The 21481-nt window shown below is 42.0% G+C and overlaps 1 long non-coding RNA gene across 1 annotated transcript in view; it reads right to left on the bottom strand.

The window, feature by feature from the left end:
• The window catches only part of LOC148117889 (uncharacterized), a 54179-nt gene extending 35927 nt beyond the window's left edge, over nucleotides 1-18252 (bottom strand). The window contains exon 1 of the long non-coding RNA XR_015736659.1: nucleotides 18195-18252. This is a non-coding gene — a long non-coding RNA (uncharacterized LOC148117889). The remainder of the gene's footprint in view (nucleotides 1-18194) is intronic.
• Between the last annotated feature and the right edge of the window lie 3229 nt (nucleotides 18253-21481).

Here is a 21481-nt window from a genome sequence, read left to right as displayed (position 1 = left end):
TACTCCAAAATGTAGTCATATCAGGAAGGGTCCCTGAAGACATACTCAGAAGCAAAATGGAGGCTCTTTGACAGAAAGAAATTAGAAGCTTCTGGGTCAGAAAATAAGAAAGAAAAAGGAGTCTGTTGATGTTACTGCCTGAGGCTTTAAAAAAATATGAACTTGCCTGCTACTACAGGTAATAGGATGCTCTCAATTTATTCCAAGCCATAAATGTTTTATTTATTACTTTAGGACTGCAAAATAAGATAAGTTGTTACTTCAATAACAGCTTTACATGAAGAGAAGAATTACATTGATCCATCTTCATTCCTCCCAAAAATATTTCCCACTACAGTTAGAGGCAAATTGTTCAGCAATTTCTATCACCAGTTTTCCCTTGGTGCATGCAAACACTGTCTTTGCTTTGCACAAAACAGATTTCAAGTTTAGATGTTTACAGCGACCATGGCGACTTACTCAGGCTTCCTAAAATAATTAGTCATCACATTGCCAGGGGCTCTGCTCACTGTTGTCAATGGAGAAGGAGGGATAGGAAAAAAATGGCAGCAAAGCTACAAGTGACTGTTGCAAAGTGACTACAGAGGGGAAGCCATTTCCAACTACACATTTAGCTCCTTCCGCATGCCCAGATCCCTTCCAGACAGGTAAAGACTGCACAGGGGCCTTAGCTGCATGGGCGAAAACAGTGGCCATAGCACTTCTGCCAAAGAGACAGACCTTGACCCAGCAGAGGGAAGTGCAGCCTACCGGGAAGAATGTCTAATCTTTCCTTCCTAAAGTATGTCCAATTCTTTAGGGGTCAGAAAAAATGGTCAATATGACAGGTTAGAACACCAAGATGACAATCCAAATGTTAAAAATTCTTGAAAGGATACGGGATCCTTCACTCTAGTATTTCTGTTTTCATGGACATCAGCTTTCCTTGGTTACCCTGGCCTCTCCATGATAGACACCAAGAAAATTTATATCGTCTCAATTCTCTCAAGCACAAAATGAGAAAGAAATTCCCTAAAGTCCTGAAAACATAAAGGAGGAAAATATTCTATGGATAATAATACTAAGTGGCAACTGTCTGCATTTCAATGCCATGAAAGTATATAGACTTATATTAATAAAGTACACATAAGTACTCATATATATGCATATAAGTAAACTAAAAAGTATATATATATGTATATGTATATGAAAGAAAACAAGGAGCTACAGAGACAATGGTTGGCATCAATTCCATCACAGTAATATTCCTGAGTAAAAATGGGTAAAGGAAAAGAAAGTTAACAAACTCAGAAAATGTATGTACGACAGCCTCCTGGACTAGTGAAAAGTGAGGCAGCTTTTTAGTTGGTGTCTTAATTCAATAATGGAAGAGACGTTTTTAAATAATAATATAAAGAAAGTCAAAACCAGTTCTCCAAGAATTATCATTTGCAGCTGGGCAGAGATAGCACACACCTTTAATCCCAGCACTCAGGAGGCAGAGGCAGGTGAATCTCTATGAGTTCAAGGTCTCCAGAGTAAGTTGCAGGACACCTAGGGTTACACAGAGAAGAAATCTTGTCTCGGAAAAAACAAAAACAAAAACAAAACAACAACAAAAAAGCAAACAATTATTTGTTAAAACAGAAGACAGAGATTTGAAAAAAAGTTCATAGAACACAATGAATTTAACACAACAGCTACACACAGAGGAACGAGGAAGAAGCCAGCATTCAACAATAAACTAAACACTCCCAACAAGTCTTTGCCAAATGTGTGAACCTACTTACTGAATGAGATTTGTGATTTAGCCCAGAATTTTGAATTTGCTCACTGTCAAACAAGGATTCCTGAATATTGGCAGCAATGTTTATTTAGGTCTGCAATCCCTGCCTTATCATCTTTGTTTCTCTGACAAAGCACAAAAAGGCAAACAACAAATATTTGCAACCACAACAACTCAGTGCTTTTGTCAAAGGTGTCCACACCCAAGCCCATTTCCTAGAATTCTGCAATTTTAAGGTTGAAAGAGTTCTTAGAAAAGATCCAGCCCACGGCATGACAATCTCCCTCCACAGAGCCCAGGCTACATCAATCAAATGGTATGACAGCACTCCACTAGTAACAGAGTTCTACAGCAGTGATTCTCATCTTGGTAATGACATATATACAATCACCACCATTATACACCGACAAGTATCACTGAAAGTAAATACATACTGAGTCTCATTATGTGCAAGGTACTCAGGTCCAGAGAAAATGAGAAGACAAAGTATTACATAGAGATTATGAAGGTATTCAAGAACCAAGAGAAAATCTAACAGTTCCTCTATAAACATCCCCATGAGATGAGATTCACTGTGGGCTCACAGCTCCACAACGGATCTGGACAACTTCTGACCTGAAAACACGTAAGTTAGTAGATGCTAATATTAGGGCTCTGCTGTTTTGAAACATGATCCATTTGAAATGCTGGTTACTACCTAGAGAAGAGCTGCTTTCAGCACAGCTAAGATTACTTTCTGTACAGGCCTGGGAACAAGCAAAACCACGAACATGAAAATCTCCCCAGTTATGTGAAGCCAAAAACACAAGATTTAACTTAAATATACCTCAGGTCTTACATACAGGAAAGTACAGATTCTGATTTTTTTTAAAGAAAGAAATCTGTTTTCCACATAATCTAACAAAAGAACTTGGAAAGAAAGGGAATATAATTAAACTTCATAGCATTTAAAAAGTTTTTAAAGAAGTTTTCATATTCCCTATCAAATATGGGCTAACAAGAATGCTATTTAATTACCTAAAAATTCTTTAAATAGCACCAATTAAAACCCCAATTTCAGCATCAGCCTGTGCATAGGGGTGGGGAGCTTGATTCAGAATGAACTTCAAAATGACAAAACAATCTGCTTTATCAAAATTTCAACAACTGTGAAACAAAGAGAAGCTAGGAAGGGGAATAAACCTCCTGCCATCAGCCATCGGTAAGGCAGCTGCTGAAAGGGAGGCAGCCAATTTCAGACACCTATCTCAGAGTCAGAGGCTGCTCTGAAGGGTATCAGGATGAAGCATCTGTGTCCAGACATCCAGAGAAATCAGAACCAAAGCACAAGACGTTCCTGAAACCATACTCTCCACCAAAAAAAAAAAAAAAAAAAAAAAAAAAAACAACTATCAGTCTAGTTAAGTGTGGCTCATGCATAATTTACCCCTGGGAGCTAACACATTCCCTTTGCCTCTCCTGTCAGGGTCTCAAACTCAGTGTGCCTAAAATAGAATATAGAATCTCTTCCTCAGACCAATTCTTCCTGATGACTTCCTTCTCTCTGTATCACCAATTATACCAGTCTTGAAGGCGTAAGATGATTTCTCCACGTTCCTCTGCCAGCCAAACACCCAGTCAATCTCCAGGCCATAAGCACAGCTACCAAGGCAGGAGACAAACTGAAGCACAGTGTAAGGCATCTGACCCACACCTCCTCACTGTCCCTGGAACTCAGCTGCAAACACATAGAATTATGCCTCCTGTGGGGACAAGGAGCTGAGGCTCAGAGGGAAGTGGTTTAAGTACTTGACAAGGCCATGCAGCTGACAGGGAGCAGACCTGAAACCGGAGATGCCTGCGCCTTCAAAGCTGTGTTGGCCACAGAGCCACAGCTCACGCTTCCCGCATTCTCCTTGCCTCACTACCCTGTTTCAGCCCATAGAGGTCAGAAGAACGTATCAGAGTCTCCTGAAGATGGAGTTCAAGGGATTGTGAGAGGCTATGTCAGTGCTGGCAAACACATGCAGGTCCACTACAAGAGCAGCAAGTACTCTGAACCAGAGCCATCTCTTCAGCCCCTACAACAGACTTCAAACTAGTCCTTTTCAGACTGTCTCATCACACGTGGAAGGAGAAATGGAAAAGGTTCAGATCTTGTTCGATCACCTGGCAGGTCCTTGCCTTCCTGCCCCACTGGATAGATCTCACATCATTCACTGTCCAGATACCATTAACATTTTGTTTTAACTCTCCCAGTCCTGAGAGTTATTACCTCGAATTACTCCGAGCATTTACCTGACCTCATGTCTAGAATACCCTCAGCTAGAGTTTTGCAGTTACCTCATTCCATCCTTCAGTGACTCACAAGACACTACTATGCCCATTCCACAGTTGAAGAGTGTCCAGCTTCAAGAGCTCAACATCACTCTGCTAGGATATGTCAGGGCTGTCTGACTCTAGTGACAACCTCCACACCACACTGCTCCCTTTCTTCCGCTACCCGTTAATCAGCAGGCTCTTTGCCACTAAGAAGGCTAGAAATGTACGAAAGATGATTGCAGGTAAATGGCAGACATGATGAACTACCAGCCTGAAACACAATCCTCCCCAGGGATCCCAGAAGGCTCAGCAAGAGCAGTTGGAGAGGAATGAGCAATTCTCAAACTCCCTTTACTCTCAGCACACGGGGTCATTGCCTGCTCTTCAATTGCTCTCACAGAGCTGTGCTGAGAGAGACTCATCCGTGCTGCTCCTGCCTTCTACAGCAGCCTGCAGCAGGAAAATTATACAGGAGAGAAATCGTGAAAAAAAAAACTTTCTTCTTTGAGGCTTGGGAAAAGGGAGAAAATAGAAAGAATTCTCAAAAGAAAAGAAATTTATAAATACTATAAAAATGGAATAAATCATGAAAATGTGATATCAAAAGATTAATAAAAGGAGGCAATAAAAATGAATTACAGGCAGATAAAATAAATTAAAATCTCTCATTTCCCCCACACCTGCTGTAAATCCTCCCTCCCTCCTTCTATTTACCTAGAACCCAAGAGAAGATGAATGTCTAAAGAAACACAATGACCCAGAATCTATGTCTCCTACCTGAGAAAAGTCATGTGGTTGGGGGTCACTTACAAAATATTCCAAGTAAGGATGCAGTCCGGAGGACACCAGAATGAAATAAAACAAAAAGACATCCGGAAAGTAACTGAAATAGATCACAGACTACTGAATGCAGCAGGTAAAGACTGAAAGGTGTTCACTCATTCAACTAAGAAGCTATTCATGACTTTTTCAAGAGCATGCTCAATCAAATGATGGAATATAAACCAAATTTTACTAACCTGGTTTAAAATGGCAGAAAAGGGTAAGAGATAAACATTAAAAATTGGTATAAATGGAGAGATAGGTAGGGCAGTAAACAGAATTGTCACTTGAATGGAGATAACTTTAAGTTTGGAATGATTTTGATCAACAAGGAAGAAATCTGAGATTAGGAATACAAATGAAGGAGCAGATGATGGGGGCAGGTACAAAGGAGAGGCAGAATGATTGGCATTGGGCAGTAGGATGGCTGCCTACCCAGTGAAGGAGAGAACACAAGTGTGCAGCTTTAGTAAAATGCTGATTGGCCAGCAGTCAGGCAGGAAGAATAGGCGGGGCAACCAGGCAAAAAGTATAGGCAGGGCGACCAGGCAGGAAGTAGAGGTGGGGCAGGAAGTAGAGGAGAATTCTGGGAAGAGGAAAGATTCAGTCTGCTGACCTCACCCAGAAGAACAGGACGCAAGATGAGACAGTCTTGATGATAATAGGTACCAAGCCACCTGGCTAACACAGAAAAGAATTATGGGTTAAAATATAGGATGTAAGAGCTGATAAGAAGTCTGAGCTAATAGGCCAATCAGTTTATAATTAACGTAGACCTCTGTGTGTTTCTTTGGGACTGGACTACTACGGGACAGGGCAGGACAGAAAGCTCTGTCAACAGAGAACTGGCTTGTGCTCTGTAATTTCCTCTTTAAAATGGGAGTTAGGGTTGCCTGAGTATAGAGAAGGCAGCAGATAAAACAGAGAAATTCATGAATATTTCAAGACACATTTGTGAAAAATGGAAGAGGAGCCTGACTACAGATGGAGCATTACTTGTTTTCAGGGAATTCAACAGCCTGGAATTCTGGGTGTGTGGGTTTAGAAGGGGTGAATGCAATTGATACTTTACTCTGAATCCCATCCTTTCAACCTCTCCCATAAACAAAATGTGCACTGAGTCCCTTCTATGTGCAGGGGCTTCAGGATAATACCATGCAAGACAAAGTCGATACAGTATTATGATAAGAGAACACAGAAGCAGAAGAAAATCAACACAATGGCGATGAGTGGTTACACTTATGTTTGTGTGTGTGGTGCACTGTGTATAGGCATGCTCACTTGTACACCTGTACTTGCAGAGGGCTGAGGCTGATGTTGGGTGTCTTCCTCTATCACTTACACCTTCTATTTGGAGGCAGGGTCTCTCCGGGACCCTGGAACTCAGCTTTGACTAGAGTAGCTAGCCAGTGAGCCCAAGGGACTGTCCTGTCTACACAACTCCACAGACAGGGTTACAGATGCACATTGCTATGTCTAACTTTGATGTGGATTGTAACATGTGGGGCCGGCTTGTTGGGGTTTCTGTCCCGCCCAGTACTCCACAACTGGCAACTCCCAACGAAAAATAGCACAGAGTCTACATTAGGTTACAAACTGATTGGCTCATTAGGTCAGGCTACTTATTAGCTCTTATAACTTATCTTAACCCATTATTCTGATCTATTTTAGTCATATGGCTTGGTACCTTTTTCAGCTGGGCCAGTTTACACATTGCCTCTTCGGTGGTCTGCGCAGGAATGGCAGAGGAACCCCTGCTTCCCAGAATTCTCCTGTTCTCATTGCATCACCTCTACTTCCTGTCTGGTTTTCCTGCCTATACTGCCTGCCTGGCCAATCAGCGTTTTATTAAAACATGATTGACAGAATACAGACAATTCTCCCGCATCATTTCCCTCTTTTTTTTTTTTTAAGCAAAGAAAAATACCCATAGTCCATTTGTTGGGAATGTGGGTGTAGTATTTCAGGCTACTTCCTGCTGGTTGGGGGCGCTGATAATCTTATGGGGACCTAAAGAAAATTTAGAGTTATAATGAAGTCCTGACTGGAGTATCCTGTGAGTCTTGATCATCTCAGGCAGTAGTCTTGAATCTGTTCTGGATGTAGAACTCAGACATCTGGGCCATCTATTCCTGTCGGAGATTTTTCAGGTGGCCTCCCTTGGTCAAAGGTGATTTTTCTTAATTTTGAATAAATCCACAGCCTCTCATTTTCTGTGGAAACAAAAGCAAAATCTCTTCTCCAAAGTAACATACCTTTTGACTTCAATTTTGAAGCCAAGGTATTTTCAAAATGCCTATCTTGGATTAATTCTGTAGCATTTATAAGCAAATATTTTTTAGCAGCTGTTGCTCCTTCCTCAGCATTCAAACAATTCAAAGAGAGCATAATATCACACAGTATCAAGATTATCTGTATATTTTCCATCTTTATGCAGCTTTATTTTAACCTCTATTTCTTTTATTTTTACTTTTACTTTTTGAGACAGGTTCTCTGTATATCTTTGCCCTGGAATAACTCTGTAGACCAGGCTGTCCTTGAACTCACAGAGATCCTCCTGTCTCTGCCTCCCCAGTGCTGGGATTAAAGGTATATGCTACCACACCTTGAACTCACAGAGATCTGTCTCTGCCTCCCAGGCATTAGGATTAAAGGCGTGTACTACCACACCTTGAGTTCACAGAGGTCAATATGCCTCTGCCTCCCAGGCATTGGGATTAAAGGTGTGTACAACCACACCCTATTTCTCCCTTTCTTTCTTTTTTATTTTTAATGACTTTAACCTTTAGCTTCCATATATTTTTAACACACTGTAAACTCTTTAGAGGTTTTCTTCATCTTTGAACCTCTCTTTACTGTATCTCTCTCTCTTTTTTGACTACATGAGTCTTTAAGGAGAAGATTAATCCTCTCCTTTAAAGCCATGGCTTTGACGGCTAGATCCAGTCCATTCCTTAGATTTCCAGCCTTGTGGCTGAGATACCAGTCAGAGCTGTGTTCACTGCCACAACTCTAAGGCATTTCAAGGTCCTTGCTAGCAAGCAAGTTGCAGCATTCTGCTCACAGACCACACGCAGTTGGACTGTCTGCCTAAAAGAGTCAGAGTTTGCCCTGGCAGGACAGCCCAGAAAGCCAGCATTTTAAAACAGCGTGACTTTTTTCCTGCTACTGCTGAAAACTGAAAAGCATGCATTCAGCTTTTCATCAACACATTTTAAGTGTTTCGTAACAGGACCTTTCAAAAGAGCTGCAAGGTTTTGCACTGAAGCTGAGTCAGGAAGCCTCTCTTAGATGAGAGCATTTGCTTGCCTCTAGCAAGCAGAGCAGACCCGAGAAATTGCTGTTACCAAGAAACCATGCATAATGCTGTTATTTTGTTCTAGAATTACTTCCCAAGCTGTCTCAGGCTTTATGTGGATACAGTTGTCCACACGTTGGCGCCATATGTAACATGTGGGGCTGGCTTGTTGGGGTTTCTGTCCCCCCCAGTACTCCACAACTGGCAACTCCCAACGAAAAATAGCACAGAGTCTACATTAGGTTACAAACTGATTGGCTCATTATGTCAGGCTACTTATTAGCTCTTATAACTTATCTTAACCCATTATTCTGATCTATTTTAGTCATATGGCTTGGTACCTTTTTCAGCTGGGCCAGTTTACATGTTGCCTCTTTGGTGGTCTGCGCAGGAATGGCAGAGGAACCCCTGCTTCCCAGAATTCTCCTGTTCTCATTGCACCACCTCTACTTCCTGTCTGGTTTTCCCACCTATACTGCCTGCCTGGCCAATCAGCGTTTTATTAAAACATGATTGACAGAATACAGACAATTCTCCCGCATCAGTGGGTGCTGGGGATCCCAAATCAGATCCTCAACTTTGTACAGCCACTGAGCCATCCCTTGGCCCCACAGCAGCAATGAGTGTTTTACACAGGAAGAGCTCACACATTATGAAGAAAATGCAGGAGAATTGCCTAAGATTAGATTGGGAGAGCTCTTTGAGAAGTTAGTACTTGAGACTTGGAGAAACTTCAGTGGCCCAGAAAAGAATGCCATATGCGAAATGCCTTCTAGGAACTCTGAAACATAATAATCACATCACTTGAAAAGATCAGAAGGCCAAATGCTAAAATGTAGAGCGCAGCAAGGTCACGGATGTATTCAGGTGAGGCCAAGTTTCTGCACAGCTGGTAAGAATCTGGGATTTGAGTCTAAAGGCAATAGCAGTCTTCACTTGCAAAACAACAGCACAGCAATGGTGTGCAAAACAGAAACAGTGAGAAAGCTGAGAAGCTAGTTAGAACCCGCTCATTAAAGGAGGGCAGTGTGGATGAAGATGGAGACAGCGAGGGTGCACAATGGAAACAGAACACATTAGGAAACTCTAAAATCATTTAGAATCTATGCACAGGATATGAGGAACAAGGAAAAACACCAGGCCAATGCAACTTAGAGAAGACAAGTTCATTTTAGCTACGGTTCCAGAGATTGAAAGAGTCCATGACAACAGAGCAAAGATGTGGTGGCAGGAGGAGGACACTGAGGACCCACACCCTGACCCACAAACAGGAAGCAGAGAGAGAGAGGGAGGGACCTTGAAAGCCATCCCTATTGAGATAGTTCCTCTAGCAGGGCCACAACAGCACCACCAACTGGGGATCGAGTGTTCAAATGCCACAGATAATGGGACTTCTCATTCAAGTCAACACAGTACTTGAATACACATTTAGGTGTGGAGCTCAGCAGATGTCTTTATAAAGACAAACAAAAACCTAGAAGGGGACATCTAGAGACGGAACAGCAGACAGTATGGGCAGGGGAGATCATTCAGGAGAGGGCATGACGTGAGAAGAGAGCCTAGGGTAGAGAACTCCCCCTTAAAGGAAGGGGTCACAGAGAACAAGAAGGGGAGTGGCAAGGAGAGAAAGAGGGAGGAAGGAGAAGCAGCAGTTGGGAAGGCAGAGACAACGGGGAAATGTGTCAAGCTGTGGTAAGGAAGGTCATGGGAGACTGCAAGGCCAGGAAGTACAGGTAAAAGGAGTGAGGCAGAGCAAGTATGGAATGAGAATAAATTACAAGTGCTAGGGGGTGGCACATACCTACAATCCCAGTACTTGAGGCAGGAAGTACTAAGGCCATAGCCAACCTGGGCTACCAAGAAAGACTCCATGGAACTGAGGTTTCAGGGAGAAAGAAAAGAAGTAGGAAAAAAGGGAAGAGAAATAAAAAGCATCTAAACTGGAAAGGAAGAAGAATATTATCATTTTACAGATGACATGATCTTTTATATAGAACACTAGAATGGTTACACCTGAACACAGAAGTGTTAGAACCATAAAACAACTTCAGCAAAGCTGTCAGACAGAAAAAGAATTAACAAAGCAAGCTGTACTTCCATACACAGAATGAACAATATATATACGAAACTAAGAAATCAATCACGTAAGACAACCAGAAAAAACCAAATATTTATAAATAAATTTAGGTAAGTGAGAGAGATGTGATCCATGAAAACCACAAAACAGACAGGAAGAAGCCATGTGCTCAAGGACTGGAAGACAACGCTGTTAAAATGGCCACAGTACAAAGCAGTCTACCACGTTCATGCAGTCCCTGTCAAAATCCCAATGGCACTTTTTGCAGAAATAGGAGAATGCATCTCAGAACTGATATGAAATCTCAAATAGCCTGAATGGCCAAAATAAACTAGAAAAAGAACAAAGTTGGAAGGCTCTCACTGAGTAATTTCACAATGTCTTGCAAGGCTATAATAATCAAAACTATAGTTCAGGCATACAGATATACGCAGATATATGTACATGGAACAGAAAATCTAGAGGTAAACCTCGATTGTATATGGTCAAAATATCTTCAACAAAAGTCCTAAGACCACACAGCAGAGAAAGAATACCTTTCTATAAACAGTGACAGCCTGATACCTACATGCAGTGAGGCTGTACCTTAGTATTATACCATATACACAATTAAATATAACAGCCTAAAAGTGGCCTAAAACTATGCAGCTCCTAGAAGCAAACACGGGGGAAAGCTTAATGCCATTGGATTTGACAATAACTCCTTGGATGTGAGAGTAAACGCTCAGGCAAGGGCTGAGGAGATGGCTAGGGTGGTAATGGGCATGCCCTGAATGCATGCGGACCTAAATATGGAGCCCGTGCACTCACGTGAAACACCAGTGTGACATCTGCAATCCTAGCACTGACAAGCAGATACAGGGATAACCAGAACCTGCTGGCCAGCTAGTGTGGCCCAGTCAATGAGCTCTGGGGCTGATGAGTAACTGTCCCCAAAAGTAATGTGGAGGGCAATTAAGGAAAACACCCAACACTGACTTCTGACCAACATATATATGCAGAGACATTCACCATACACACATCTACCCAAAGCACAGGCAACAAGAGCAAAGAGAGACAATGGGACATCGACTTTAAAAGCTTCTGGACACCATAAGACACAACAACAAATTGAAAGGCCAACATATACAATGAGAAAAAAGACTGTGAATGATGTATTCATAAGGGGTTAATATCTAGAATATATAAAAAATTTGTACAACTTAACAGCAAAGCCCAATTAAGAACTGGGCAAAGAGCTTCAACAAATTTTTCTCCAAAGAAGAAATACAAGGGGCCAAAAGGTATGTGAAAAAAATTCTCTTTATTTGTAGAAAACTGAAAATCAATACAAAACCCATCACAACAAAACATAAGTTAATGCAGATGTAGAGAAACCAGAACTAGTTTGCACTACGGTAGTACTATAAAAGCTGTTACCAAAAGCAATTTGAAGGCTCCTTACAAAACTAACAATAGCACTTCTTACCATAGGACCCAGCAGCCGTTCTTCTAGGTTGTGTCTCTAAAGGAACTGTAAAAGAATCTAAGAGGTGTTTGCTCTTCCAAGTTCACTGCAACGTTAAACACAATGGCCAGCAGACAGAAGTAACCCAACCTTCACTGAGAGATGAGTAAAGTATGACGTACACGTGCAGAGAACAGTAATTACTCAACCTTTAAAAGAAGCCCTGACAGCCTACAATGTGGATGAATATTAAGGACAGTGTACAAGTGCAATAAGCCAGTCACAAAAGGCAAACACTGTATGATCCGCCTACACTGCGTGTCTCTATCAAACTTATGAAAAAACAGAAGAGCTGGTGGTTTCGAGGAATGAAGGAAGAAAACAGGGATTGCTCAATGGATAGTTTCGGTTTTGCATAAACAAAGGAGTAAAAGAAATCCTTTGCACAACAACATGAGTATACTCAACAACACTGACCTGTGCATTCGCTCATGGTGGATCAAAGCATGCAGAAGAAGCATGAGAAAGAGAAGAGGGAGACCCAAGAGCTGTATCTGCGCCTGTAACCTTGGATTTCAAGAGTGGAGAAGGAGCACGTGAGGCCTTCAGTCAAGCTCTTTCAAACCTCCTTCAGAGTGAGGCCTCTTCACGCTGGAGAACCAAAGGGTCTTTTAAAAAGTCTGAAGACTTCATAGAGTATTAGAGGACCTCTGAAGACAAAGTGTGCTCTTCAGATCTTTACCTGGTGGGGACGGGGGAGGGGGGAGTGAGCCAGCATCAGCTTAGAGGCCCTGCAGAGACTGTACAGGCTCCCCTGAGGCCCAGGATAGAAACTGGACGAAAGGCTGCTAAACCTTTCCTTACCTTACAAATGCTAAGCTGTGCGGACACTAGCTAACAGAGCTTGGTGCCTAGCTCTGGAGTACCCGCACGGAAAGAACCACTCCGCTGCAGATTATCAGACCACACACTACAGTGTCGAGATTTTTATCAGCAGTAAACTGAGAACACTCGTAAGAGTATCAAGTGTGGATCTCTTTTCCAATACAGTTCCTACCTCTTCCCTGGTCAGCAAAGCAATATGTAATATCTGGATTTCTGTGTTGGTATACATAGACATAGCACTTGGTTACATAATTATAAGACTACAATTACGTTGATTGTCTTAAGATTTTATGATTTTTATACAAAAAATAACCCTGCTTATATAAACTTAGCATACACAGCCAGAATAGAAAATTTGGCACTTTCTTCTCCTGCTACGTCTGAAGGCTGATGTAACACATGATACACTGAATTCCTTATTCATACACAAAGGGTGCCAAGCTGGGATCTCATTTAAATTAACCCAGTCTAATGAAATAGATGAAGATAGTCACGGGGGATGGAGAAAGCAGAGCCAACAAGTGTCCAGCAGACAGGGGGTGACAGACACAGACAGAGATCACAGTAAGAAAAACTGGACAATAATCCCAAGGAGATGGATGAGTTACAATTTCAATTTACTACTTGTAGTCATCTCCTACACATCTGACAGGCAGGAAAAGGAAAAACAAATTATCCAAGATAAGCATGGAGCATCCTATTAGTCAATCTTCTATGGTCGCCCCGCCCCTTTTTCCTTTTGTTTTCTCTTCTCCACTTCTGCTGTGGTTCCTCTCCTCCTTCCCTGTCTCATAACATCATCAGCATCTTCTCATCCACTCACGATCTTCACTTCCTTCTTTATTCATGTATTTCTACCTACACTCTCCTTCTTCCTTATCCAATCACCTTTCCCTATCCATATCATAAGGAAGGAGGAGGGAGGTAAGTGGAGAAGATTTCCAGGCTTCCTCTGATGTCTGTTCCACCACACCACTATTGAGTATTTGTCTATTACATATGAGGCATCGAAGATACCAGCAACCGCTTATTCAAAACAGAAGAAAACATCACGTGGTCAATATGAAAATCAAGAAACAACACGAATAAAAAACTCAATGCACGTGGCTAAGTAAAAAATGCTCAACTAATCAAAGACATCAAATTACAAAGAGCTATTATTATTCACATATAAAATAAAGTTTTAAATCATCATATTCACCGATGACAAAACACAACAAAAAAAGATATTCTTGCCTATTCTGTTGAAACATTTAGCATATGTTTCTTGCTTGATGTTGTTCATGCTGGTTGTAATTCTAATTTTTATGTATGTTTTTGCCTCTTCTTTTCCCTGTACAATACTTGATATTTGTTATTATTGTATAGTTTTGTATTAGGTTTAGAACCCTCTTATTTAGGCAAAAGGAAGAGGTGTTGTAGGAACTCCTTCAGCCAACAGCCTTTCAGTTACTGCCCATTCCGGACATGGTCTCAGGTACTATAAGTGCAGTCAAAAGGGTGCACAATCCTCTTTTTTCTGCTAGATTTGATTCCCTGTTCCTAGGGCACAAAGGACTGCAGATGGCTACCCTGACTGTGAGTTTATCTCAAAATAAATAAACTTTTGTTATATTCTATTCTGGGATCTTTGATATGCCTACACTACTCCTGCAAGAAAGGTGAATTAGCTCTTTATGGAAAAACAAAATCGCACAATGGAAAAACAAAATCGCACAATGTTTATTCTGTTTTTGTATGGCATCATTTGATGATATTTATATTAATTAATATGTCACTTAGCTTATCCACTAAGGTAAACTCCATGAATGAAGGGCTTTGGTCACGGGTAGAACCTACATATCAAGTAAAATCTGGCACATCATAAGTATTCTAGAAATATCTATCAAGCAAGTGAGTCATATAACAATTCAATTTTTTAATGGAGAATTTTTAGAGACACAGAAAAAACTCAAAATACAAAGTAAGAAAAATTAGCAGGGCAAAAGATATCTATAACCAGTGTTATCCCAATTATGTTCAAATATGACTATTAATCAAAACACCAAAAAACAAAGGTAGAAGTTTCAAATAATTTTCTCTAAGTTGTAGGATGGTAAATGACATCTTAAAATTGCAACATACATACAATGCTAAGTTTTCTAAAATAAATTATTATCTAAATAGATGGAAAATATTTCTCCCTTTAACTTCCCTTGGTTAAAATCGCTCCCCTAGGAAGAAACATCCATACTGCAGACATCAATAAAGCGATCCAGGCCAGTGCACACAAAGTCCCAAAGGCCCATGTAATCACTGACCTCTCCCCATCAGGCCCTAAACACGTATACATTCATGAGGTCTTTAATAGACAACACCTGCTCTGTGTTAAGCACAAGGGCAGGGAAGGGTTAAGTCCCACTCTCAAATGCTCATACTTGTTAAATCCCTAAGTGCAGTACAACCACATGAGCTAAGTTGCAACACAGTAAGATAAAGGTTGGGAGAAGAGGACAGAAGTCCACAAACATGGGTCTAAGTGGGATGGACCTGCAGGGCCAGACAGAGCCCTATGGACCAGGAGTCAGAGGGAAGGAGTTAGGAATATGCTACGTTCTGAGCATCTGTGTTTCCGAACTTCTAAGTGAATCTCCTACTCCCAAGTGAAATGGCATTAGGATGGAGAAATAATGGACAACAAGGGTGTTACCTTCATAACAGGATTAGCACCTAAGAAGAGACACCAGCCAGATGTCACATCTCATCCACGCACAACCCACCCTCTGAAGACACAGCCAGAAGACAGCCACCTGCAAACTAAGAAGAGTGTACCACACCAGTGCAACCATCTTGGATTCATACTTCCACTTTGGACATTGTGAGAAATAAATTTTTGTTATTTAAGCCACCCCAGTTATAGCTACCTGAGCAAAAAAGTATACAAAGGCCATAAATATATATGTGTGTGGGTGTGTTAAAAAACAAGACGGTAGTAGATGGAGGAAGTAATTTCTCTTCTCACCCAGGACAAAGACTCCTGTAACAAAACATATTAACAAACAAACAAAAAGGATATAAGTCTACATGATGAGTTTTACCTGACAACGAACTTTCAGAAATACAACCCTGTGTATGTTAAATTTCACGAAGAGCAGCAAGTTGTACAGAAACATGACAGAACAAGGTGCCATGACAACAGGTCTGTTTGTTCAGGTCCTCCTGTGGCCCTTCATCTTAAGAAATAAAAGCGATCATTTCCTGCAGGCATCAGATGAGGGCCTTATACAGGAAGTCCGTTTCAGGTGAGAACACAACAACTGCCTGCTTCTACTGCTTCCTCAACTGCCAATGTACTACACTGGAGATTAACACGCCTAAGCACCATCAATAGAGTGTAAGTACAGGAGAGCTTCTAGAACACTGGTTCCCAGTCTTTGGGGTCCTTATTAAACCTTATTAGAATGCACAAAATATGCTGGAAATGTGTGTTCTTAGTTATTATCTCCCTTCCCCCAAAGCCCCTTTGTTCCAGAACTGAGTATCATCTCATATTAATTAGTTAGCAATCACTACCATAATTTAACATAGGCGATAAACACACCAGACTTTGAGAAACAGTAGTTTAAAGATAAAAGATGGTAGAGGTGGGAAGATATGAAAAGACTGAGTCCACACTAAGGGCTTTGGACATTATGCAGAAGACAATGGAAAAAAAGACCTTGAGATTTTTAGCAGATAAAGGACATAATCATAATTGAGCTGCAGAATATAAAACAGACTGTGAGAACTGAAAAGTAAAGCTTAAGGTGGTGGGGTGGAGGGGAGGGGCTGCCATAATGTCTGGTCAACTAAAGGGAGGAACAGGAGTCCTTTTGTCTCAAGGGAGGTTGTGGTCTGGCAGTGCTTGGTGACCAACTGATTACATGAGGTGAGAGATGAGAAAACAAGCCAGGGTTTGTGCTTAGGCAAAACACAGAACGAGATTTTAAGTCTTTAATTGATATTGCAAGTTTTTGGAAAAACAGTGTGCGGCTAAGGAGACTCTAGCCTGTTACACCTGCCGGGCACACTCAGGGGAGCCCACACAAATGTCTGGACGTGGCTGTTTGGAAATAGGAGAGATTGGACACAGGCTACAGAACTGGAACTCACGACTGTGAAAGCAAAGTATGAGAGTTGCTAAAACTATCCAAGTGGAGGGTGTGAGACCCTCACCCCTTATTTTCAAAGGGGTGAGAAAGGAATTTCCTAGCAGAATGTTTTAAAATTAGAAACTAGCTTCATATTCCCAGAAAGATCGTGGCCTTTTCCCTCCAATTTGGGAAATTCCAAAGCACAAGGACACCGGGCCACCTGGCTGATGGAGACGGATAAAGATGGCCTGATTGATTCAGGGGCAGGGTAGCCTTGTTCTGAAAACAAAGAAGAAGCTGACAAAGCAGGATGGCAGAGGGAACAAAGATCTTCCAAAAGTTACACTGTGCTAAACCTCCCTAGCCACCCTGAAGGGCTGCTTGTTTCTTTTGCCTTTAAAAACTAATCCCACAAAGTAACTTTTAACTCCTCTCTACCTCGCTGTGAGGGGGTGTTGGAGGCCGGTTAGTTCCCAACTAGTCTGGGCTTCTCTGGTTCCTGGTGGTCTCTCTGGGAATCATAATCTGCGCACAACAGAAGCTAGTATAGAAAGATGTCAGTCGAGGGCACTCTGAGAGAAGTGTCTTTAAAAGTCACTCCCTCCCCAGCAACTCCCCCCCACCTTTTTTTGTCATAAATGATTCATATATCACTGAAGGACGGGGAATACGCAGGCAGCCTAGTGTGCAAAGAGGACTGGTCAAGCTGCCTGAACTAAATCCCAGCTTTGTCACTCACAGGTAGTGAGACCCTGGGTAAGACAATTAACTTCTTCACTAGTAAAACGAAGAAACACCATCTGCCCTAATTACTTAATTTGGCTGTAAAGATCAGCTGTGATGGGGTTGTGACTAAAATCTGTACATATTTCCGTATCTAAGTTGTCTTCACAAATATGTACGGCATTAACAGTGTATAGTCCCTTGTCAGCAGCCAGAATTTTCATTCTCATTAACGTCAGTTTAAAAAAAAAAAAAAACACCTCAATTTCGTGTTTAAATTAGCATATATTTCCCTTTAAAGCAGGTTGTCCCCAACCCCATAAGCTCCCAAATTCTAACCTCAGCCCCTCTCCTGACCAGGAGAGTGAGGATTTTCTCACTAAAGCAGTGCTCCTTGGGGCAGGTTCTAGCCATCTCCATCAGCAGAACCTAGAAAACGGAATGAATGAACCGACCCGCCCATCAAATACTACTGATTCCATTTCTGTTCCGGTGGGCCCCACTGCCCGAGGGGAGTGGTGATTTAGGGGGGCACAGATTAAGGACAGCTCTGGGACTCGAACACCTGACTCGCAAGGACCACGGGCACGCGCGCTAGCCGGCCCGGCCCCCTCCTCCTGCAGTGCCGCAACCAGCAACTGCTCGGCCGATCCCCGGGCGCCAGGCCGGTTCCCGGGACACCCCGCTGAGCCCAGTCACTGGCGACTGCACCCCACACCCGGGCCACACACACCCAGAGGCCCGCACTCGCTCCCTGAACTTACCGCTTCCCGCCGCTTGGAGCGCTGCCTTCCCTGTGTGCTCTCGCAAAACTCTTCCTCCCCCCAGCGGGAAACCGCTACCGCCGCCCTCCGGTTCCGACGGTGGGGGGGGGGGCAGACTGTGCTGGCCTGGTGTGGCAGAGCCCTCCAGTGGTCCAGAGCCTCTCTTCCTGTAGTTTCACTTGCTCATTCTTTCAATCTCTCATCCGTCCATTCTTCTATCGCCAGCCAACCGTTTCTGGAAAGTTCACAATATATAATACAAACAGTTTTACGATTTGGAACTAAATCATGAAGTAATTAAAGGAGTGAGACAATTTTAGATAGTGGTAAATGAAAACAAAGAAAACCACACTGGTTGGTAGGGACTATGGCAAGGAGGGGCTGAGTTAAAATAAACAGCAGAAGTTTGGTATCTCCGAAAGCAGGAAGAAGAGGATCAGGTCAGAATGCACAGAAGACAGGAGAATCAAGCACAAAATCAGAGATGCCCTAGGCCAGTGTGAAGAAGGCAGCGAGAGATAGAGACAAAGCCATGAGGCAGAAGAGGCCACGGAAATGTAGGGGCACCAAAAAAATGTGTCTGTTCAAAATATAGCCTGAAGCTGAGTTGCACTGAAGATGAGGGACAGATGCAGGGGAGCTTCCTGCTTTCCTTCGGCGTGCTTGAGACCCAGGCAGTTAGTTACAAAGACTTTGTATCTTGCCACCTCTGACTATTGAGATGTCAACAAAACAGGACAGACTTTAATATAAAAAGACGTTGTGGAAGTCTGTTTTGAGGGCATGACATGGTCATTGGTGGCTTGAAATGGGGACAGCTGTGATCACTCTCGCCCAAGATTATCATAAAATGGGACACATTCACATTTGATCCCTATTGGCCCACCTCTTCACAGGCTATAGATGCAAGGAAAGGTTGCTGGGGCCAGAAGGTCTGAGGATATTGGGTGAGGATGTTGGGGGACAGCAACTTCTCCAGTGCTGCTGTCTTCTATGTGTCGCCCATGTTCCTGTTGGTCATCCCTCACCCATGCGGCTCTGAGTAACCCCAATCAAATTCACTGATTCACACATCTAGACTTCTGGAATCATTTCTTTGGAGGTCTGTCCTTGTCACCCTATCTAAAGAAAATGGACATTCATTTGCTGGTGTCTCCCTAGGGAAAGTCAACAGAAAGTGAATTTATTCTCAGCCAAATATGGCCATAGTTTGGGAGACATATTCAAGTTGCCTTGAATGACGTGTTCCACTGTGGGACAGGTTAGTTGAACATTTACAATCACAGAATAAAATAAAGTCGTAATTTAATTTGGCATGTCAGATTGGTAGGTTACAGCAAAGTAGAGAACTCTCTTCCATGGGTTTCAGATGCTGTGTGATGACCTTCCTAGAGTTGGATGGTCAGAAGTTTTTAATTGTATCACTCCTAATGTCTTACTTAGTAGACATAAGCATGGGTCAGGAGAGGACTTGGTGGCAAATGGCTATTAAAGGTAAGAAAGGATGCTTTGGGCTATCCATCTGCGACACCCCATCTCTCCATTGTGAAGTTCTAAGGTCTGCAGCTCTGTACACTCCTGAATACTAGTGTATCTTTTTTTTCCCTCAGAACTTTAGTCCACAGACAACAAAGGCTAACCACAGAGGACAGCTTTAGGTCATCATCAGCATTAGGGGGATTATTTAACCAATCTTTATCTGTCATGTGTTTACCATCCCCTAAATCGTTGCCAATAAAAAACAAAATCAACATCACCTCCCTATTTGATCTCCTCTCTAAATGCTATCGTTTTTTGTGGCAAGTGCTATCTATCTAAGACAGAGTCCTAAGCCACTGCTTTGAGCTTTTTGCTGGTGTTTGATTGTTAAGAATTCTGCTCATTTCTCCTTGTTAATCTGCTTTTCCTTTTCTCTTCCTTCCTTTCTTCCTTTCTTTCTTTCTTCCTTCCTTCCTTCCTTTCTTTTTCTTTACAGGAGTCTTTCTCACTGATAGAGAAATTATATTCCTTTCCATGCAGAGGAAAATGTTTTAGACTTGCCATTTGGAATAGGTTTCAATCATCAGATCTGTGGACTCTCCAGTCACAGTGCAGTGAGAAGATTCCAAACAGAAAGCTACATGAACACAGCTGATGCCAACTTCCAGCTTAAATTCAGTACCAACAAGCCCCATATTCATGTTGGGATGAGGCCAAGCAATACAGCTTTCTTCTTCTTCTTCCATCTCTCTGTCAACCAGCATCAGTTGAGAGGTGTGTGATGGGACTCAGGGAAAGCTCTGAGGCTGGGCTCATGTTTAGTGTCCTGCAAAGTGCCCACATGAATGTTTAAAGGGCAATGAAAACATCCACAGAGGCTCAGTACATACTATGTCCTGCTTCTCCCGGTGACAGTGTGAGCTCCCTACCACTCTCTCCACTCGTAAATTAGGAGATGGAACACAGAAGCACATCAGACTGTTTTTTTTTCTTAAAAAAATACCTTAGAGTCTAAAATATTTTAATACTGAGCAATCAGTGAATTATTTTCACAATATCTTTCCCAACTAGCTAAAACGTTTATATTTTTAAATGGGTTTGTGCAACTGCTTGACTTCAGGCTGGAAAAACCTGAGATTTGTGGGATAGTTCATACGCTTTAGGAATTGGGCAGGGGAAATTCTGAAAATGAGAGCAGGTAAACTTTGATACATTTTCCCACCAGGAAACAATATTTTGAAAAGCCTTAAAAATAATTCCATGTGCATGTGGGGTGTGTGTGTGTGTGTGTGTGTGTGTGTGTATTTGTCCATTTTTAGGGCTTATGTCTTGTTTTGGTGCTTATATATAAAGGGTAAACTACACTTATTTCTGGGTTTAGGACCTATCAAGACCAGAATTCAATATTAATGCCACATCAATATTGGTGTCCCATGTGAATGTGAACTTAATCACATAACCATCTCATGTGAGCATGATGTTCACCACGTGGCCATCCCATGTGATGTGAACTTGACTTCATGGAATGTTCTAATACTCTGACATTTGCCTGTTAGTTTCGCCAAGAATCAGAAGGAATGTAACTCCACAGATCCATTTTAGATTTCTGGTTTCCAAAACTGTTTTTTTTTAAACTACTGAACAAGGGTAATTTGTTAAGCAGCCACAAGAGATGAGCATGCATTGTCTTGGAATATGCTTCCTAGGGCATCCAAGCTGTGCCAGACTGATATTGCACTTTCAGTAGATTAGTATTGTAGTTAATTATTCATGTTCGGCATTTTGTTTGTGTAAGGCCATCTGTGGGT

Source organism: Myodes glareolus, chromosome 25 (genome assembly GCF_982192425.1).
Source record: "Myodes glareolus chromosome 25, mMyoGla1.1, whole genome shotgun sequence".
Taxonomy (NCBI): Eukaryota; Metazoa; Chordata; class Mammalia; order Rodentia; family Cricetidae; genus Myodes; species Myodes glareolus.
Note: the sequence above shows the minus strand (reverse complement) of the source record. Positions and strands in the feature narration are given on the sequence as shown.